Source organism: Tigriopus californicus, chromosome 4 (assembly GCF_007210705.1).
Source record: "Tigriopus californicus strain San Diego chromosome 4, Tcal_SD_v2.1, whole genome shotgun sequence".
NCBI lineage: Eukaryota > Metazoa > Arthropoda > Copepoda > Harpacticoida > Harpacticidae > Tigriopus > Tigriopus californicus.
The window spans coordinates 11059834-11064641 of record NC_081443.1 but is presented as its reverse complement, the minus strand read 5'-3'; the positions used below and the strand labels follow the sequence as shown (position 1 = coordinate 11064641).

The 4808-nt window shown below is 43.4% G+C and overlaps 1 long non-coding RNA gene across 1 annotated transcript in view; it reads left to right on the top strand.

Moving 5' to 3' along the window:
* The first annotated feature begins 481 nt into the window (after positions 1 to 481).
* Positions 482 to 4808, top strand: part of LOC131879339 (uncharacterized) — an 8490-nt gene continuing 4163 nt past the window's right edge. Inside the window, exon 1 of the long non-coding RNA XR_009373140.1 lies at positions 482 to 659. This is a non-coding gene — a long non-coding RNA (uncharacterized LOC131879339). The remainder of the gene's footprint in view (positions 660 to 4808) is intronic.

The following is a 4808-nucleotide window of genomic DNA, read 5'->3' as shown; positions in this document are numbered from 1 at the left end:
GGCATCATATGTGAAATCAGATTTAATTTCAACCCTTCAGATACAAAGTTGTTGAGGACCTTAAAATCCTCTTTTGTACTAAACCAGCCCTCTATAATCTGCTACCACGCTCACTTCGACCATTCTGTTTAAGTTTTAAACGACATAAAGGTCATTTTTTTATCAAGAATCCCAGACCAGCCTTTCGTTCAAGGGTACCCCAGAGCGGCAAATTCGAACGCATTATGTGATCAAATATTTTATTCATTATGACTTACAGGGAACTCATTCCCCTATATCGGTATAAAAAAAGTAAAGATATTTCGCTTTCAAATATTGCATTAACATTAAATTTGACTACCACATGCCACGGTTATATCTTAAAGAAATTGCCAGGAAATGTAATATTGGACTGGCATTTTTGCACCGAGAACTGTTTTTTAAATAACCTGTTAATAACGGCAGGATGTGTAATTTTGGTGCGATTACTTGAATATGACTATTTGATCGTTGCCTTTTCAGTTATGCTATTTGTATTCGCCAAGAACTGGGATATTGTTGTGTAGAATATTCCGTATGTCCTGATGTTGAGGATACAGGCTTTACCCTTAGCATAAAAGATGAGGGTAAGGCATATCATGACACCGATTGCCATTCAATTGATTATGTTGGAATTGAAGGTAAGTGTTCGTTTACAATTTTCAAAGGCCTCCACCGTCTAAAACATTAGGAATCATCTAAACACTGAGAAAATGATGAGGAACCTTTATTTTGACCTCGATTATCATGCCTAAGAATTCTTACACAGTGTCACATCTAAACTCAGACAGAAAGAATGTCAGTTTTCTAGTAAAAGAATACATATCTTAATGAGCTGTTATCCTAATTGTGATATTAAAACTTAATTGATAAGTGTTTGAGTAATCAATCTCCAATAAATCCACCTCTTACCTTCACCACAGTCTTGAATCAGTCCTTAGCCCCGGCCGTCTCAGCAAGCACTTCTTCGACGGAAATCTTATCCCATTTTGCCACCAGATTTTTCTTAAGAGTACTCAAATTGGGAACAGACCTTTCAAAAGCTCTCTGGTCCAATTTCTCCAAAATTCATAGTCCAAGGGATTAAGATCCGGCCTACATGACGGCCACAAGTCCTTACTCCAGAATCCTGGCAGCAATTCCATCCACCATTGCCGAACAAGCTATGGTGTGTGAGAGGGTGCTTCGTCCTGTTGAAAGACAATGGGTGTGTCTTCATGTCTGTCCTTGATCCAACGAAGCACTTTCTCACTCAGCAAGGGCAAATAAACCAATTGGTTTATATCTACTCCCTCTTCAAAGAAAATCCAGGAAGGTTTGGAACCATCGTTGCAGATGTCAGCCCAGACCATCACTGATTGAGGTTTTGACGCATGAAGGCAGATCTTTCCTCAAAAGGGTCTTCAAATATTCAGGCAAATATTCTGTTGTTCTGATGGTTATGAACGACATTGATGTTTAAGAACTTCTCATCCGTCGACATAATCGGGATTTCCGTGTCGAGACTCATTTCCGCTAGAATTTTCTTGCTCCAGGCCAAACGCTTGGTTCTAGTGACCTCAGAAAGAACTGACGACATTTCTTCTTATAAGGATACATCTTTAGGTCTCTTCGGAGAGTCTCCACATTGTCATCCGACTTGTGGCTTTTTCTTTGGCAAGATTTGGCACCCTTATATCATCGGAAATTTGTGCTGTGGCGTCCTCTATGGGAGAACTATCATACCCTGATGCAGTTGTCTCGTCGTGAACGGAGCACACTAGTTTCTGCGTTCTGGGAATGTTGTTCCCCCTGCTTTTTCCGTATGGTCCAATATACTCTTCGAGTTCGCTTGGACACTGGTCGCCAAATGAAGGAAATCATGGATGCGATTGAGTCCCACCTTCGTAGCTTGAGGAATAAACATTTGGACATGCGTGAGTTATTATCGGTGTTACAAAAGGATGGTCAAAGTGATACCTCCCTGTGTAACGAAATTCGTGAGCGTGGAGAATATGCTGATGTTGCGCACATCACAGAGGATCGATGGCTCATTGGATTCTTCTACAAGCAATGAGAAGTGAACTGGATGTAGCCGAAGTTTTGGTAAAAAATCCTTCAACTTTTACTGAAGCTCTAAATTATATTTTGGAGCTAGAGACGGCAAAATGTTATCCTTGAGATCAATGTCCGGCTCGTGGAACGACTTGCCTTCGGTGTTCAAAACTGGAACACTTCGCTAAACATTGCCGTTTTGCTAGGAATCATGGTGCCGTGAAATCGAAGCCTGATGTCACTCAACCTACCCCATTGAACATCATCTCAATAGCTGGAACATTTTCTTCCTCAATGGTGTCGGTTGTCCTTCATTTCGAGGGTACATCCAAACACTTATCTATTTTGGCTAGTCCAGATACAGGGACTGGAATTTCGCTTATGGGACTTAAGTCGTTTCGAGGCAAAGGCGTAGAAGATCTCGTAAATCTTGAGTCTCAATTCTCTGACAAACTTGTTTCGATTAAACAAGTTGAATCAAGTTGGATCCTTTCGGAGTACGATTTCAATCGATGGTTTCCGGACGTGCGAAAGCCAAGTGGTTGTCTGCAGTGACGTCCAAGGGTTTTACGTGAGCTTGGACGTTTGCAAAAAGTTGAATATTATTGGACCGAATTTCCCAATCCTCGCCCGAAGTGGCCTTGGTCGCACATTCTTTTCGTATGCAGAGATCTTCGCCAAGTGTTGAATCGAATCCGAAGCCTAATGAGGTTTGGCCTGACCGTCAGAATTGGCTACTTACTCTGCCTGAAACGCCTCCGGACGCTTCAACGTTTGCCCAAGTGGAAAAATAGTTGCAAACGATTTATTCCGCAGTGTTCGATAATTCCGTGGAACTGCGTCCCATGTGTGGACCAATTGTTGGCGATCCAATTACTATAACTTTGAAACCCGATTTCAAACCCTTTATCGTCCACGCAGCTAGGCCGGTGCCTTATACTTTAAGGGATAAAGTTAAGTCAATTATAGACTATATGGTACAAAGGCGAATCATTAAGCCTCTTGGCGATGTTCCTAGTGTTTGGTATCCCCCTGTAGTGATAGTTACGAAACACAATGGTGACGTTAGGTTCTCTGTGGATCTAACAAAGTTGAACTCGCAAGTTCTACGAACCACTCACCATACGAAGACCCCAGCCAAAGCTATTGGTTTCCATCCAGGTGACAATTCTTTGCCAAACTTGATTTGGTAAAGGGGTATTGGCAAATGCCCCTACATCCAGACGCACAACCTCTTACAACCTTCATTACTGTGTTTGGACGTTACAGATTCCTTAGAAGTCCCATGGGATTTGTTTCCACTGGTAACAGCTTTAGCTACCGTGGAGATGTAGCAATGGATGGTCTCAACGTTCGCAAAGTCGTTGATGATATTGGACTTGGTCATTCGTCATACCGAGGCATGGTCAAGGTGTTGTGTGATGTCTTGGAACGACGTGCCCGTCACGGTCTCACAGTCAGCAAAGAGAAGTCGGTTCATGGTGCTATGACGATAAGATTCGTTGGCTACCGAATTTCGCACGGTTCCATTGAGGCTTACCCGTCGAAATTGCACCTACACCTGTACCTACCATTAAGACTGAGCTGCGCTCCTTCCTCGGACTTGTTTACCAATTGGGTGGTTTTAGTCCTCTTATTGCGGAAGCAGCCAGTCCCCTTCGTGATCTTTTGCGTAAAAGGTCGGAGTTTGGTTGGTATCCCGACCATTCTGTTGCATTTCAAAGTGTCAAGAATGCCCTCGTCTCTCCCCCAGTATTGGGAATGTCCGATCCCACACGTGATACTCTGCTTCAAACCGATGCATCCCGATCACATGGTTTGGGATTTGCTTTGTTGCAACGTCAGAGTGACCAATGGAGATTAATCCAGTGCAGGAGCCGTTTTTTGAAAGATGCAGAGACTCGCTACGCGGTATTGGAACTAGAGGCTCTCGCCATCTTTGGGCAATTCGTAAATGCAGTGTCTACCTCCGTGGTCTTCCCTTTTTCACTGTCTTATCCGATCACAAACTATTGGAGACATTATTTAACGAATATATCCTGGCTGCGATTGATAACCCTCGCGCTCTCAATGACCAATCCCGTCTGTGTGATTTTTCCTTCAAAGTGAAATGGAGGAAGGGAAAGGAGCAGCAAATTCCCGATGCCTTGTCTCGCGCACCCACGACAGACCCTGATGAGCAACAAGACACCAAAGAGGATCAGGATGGTGTACAGATTAATGCTATCCTTGAAATATCTAGTGCCGCGGATGATCTCATTTTGGACGACCTGCGTAGGCGAGCTAAGGATGATCTCGATTATCAGGAATTAATTCGTTCCATCCAATCAGATTTCAGTGGTGTTCCTAATAATTATGTGCAATAATTTCGGAAGTTGTGTCATGAATTGTCGGTCGAAAACGATTTGGTTCTCCGAGGACATCGGATTGTCATCCCTTGCAATTCAATCAAAGTTGTTCTTCAACGTCTTCATGCCAGCCACCAAGGCTTGGAAAAGACTAAGCGTCGAGCCAGACAAACCTTTTACTGGCCTGGGTTCGACAATGATGTAGCCACTACCGTCAAAGCTTGTGAATCCTGCCAAACCTACCGTCCTTCTCATGTCTCAGAACCTATGATGCAAGAGCCATTATCTACCCGGGCTTTCGACGTTGTCACGAGTGATTTGTTTCTTCTTGGATCTCATCACTATCTGGTACCCGTATATGCCGATCGGTAATCTGGATTTCCCATGTTGGCAAAATTCGCGTATGCT